The sequence below is a fragment of the Cibotium barometz genome, chromosome 25 (assembly GCF_041138505.1).
Source record: "Cibotium barometz isolate CiBa-2024 chromosome 25, ASM4113850v1, whole genome shotgun sequence".
Classification (NCBI taxonomy): Eukaryota; Viridiplantae; Streptophyta; class Polypodiopsida; order Cyatheales; family Cibotiaceae; genus Cibotium; species Cibotium barometz.
The window spans coordinates 13851217-13851737 of NC_141070.1; positions in this window are offsets into that span (position 1 = coordinate 13851217).

Here is a 521-nt window from a genome sequence, read left to right on the forward strand (position 1 = left end):
AAAGGCACAAATACGAGAAGTGCAAGGGCAAGTGCAAAGCACAAAAAGTCAACTACAATCACAACATGAGGAAGATCTCTCACTTGAAATAGGAAGACTAGACATTGTGCAAGCAAGGCTGACACATGCAGAACACGCATCGTTGTGCATGAGAAAAGATTTCCAAAAATGCAAGCACAAGAAGCCAATCTCAACAACATCCATGTAATCTCCAAAAGGGAAAAAAGGCATTAAACAAGTGACATGCTTATGTTATCAAGATTTTGCATGGAAAGTTGGCACAAGGTCAAGAAGAAAAAGAGAAGATGCTCAGGAAAGAGAGTCGTTTAAAACAAGTGCCATGCTCAAGTTGTCAAGCCTTCTGAATGGAAAGCTGACCTAAGCTCAAGAAGAAAAAGAGCAGCCATCAAGATGTGGTAATCCATCTGTGTAGGACCAAATGCATGAGGCACATATTGATGTAGTTAAAGCTTAAGGTGAGCTAGCCCTAGCAAGAAGGGAGATGAAAATATATCCATAGA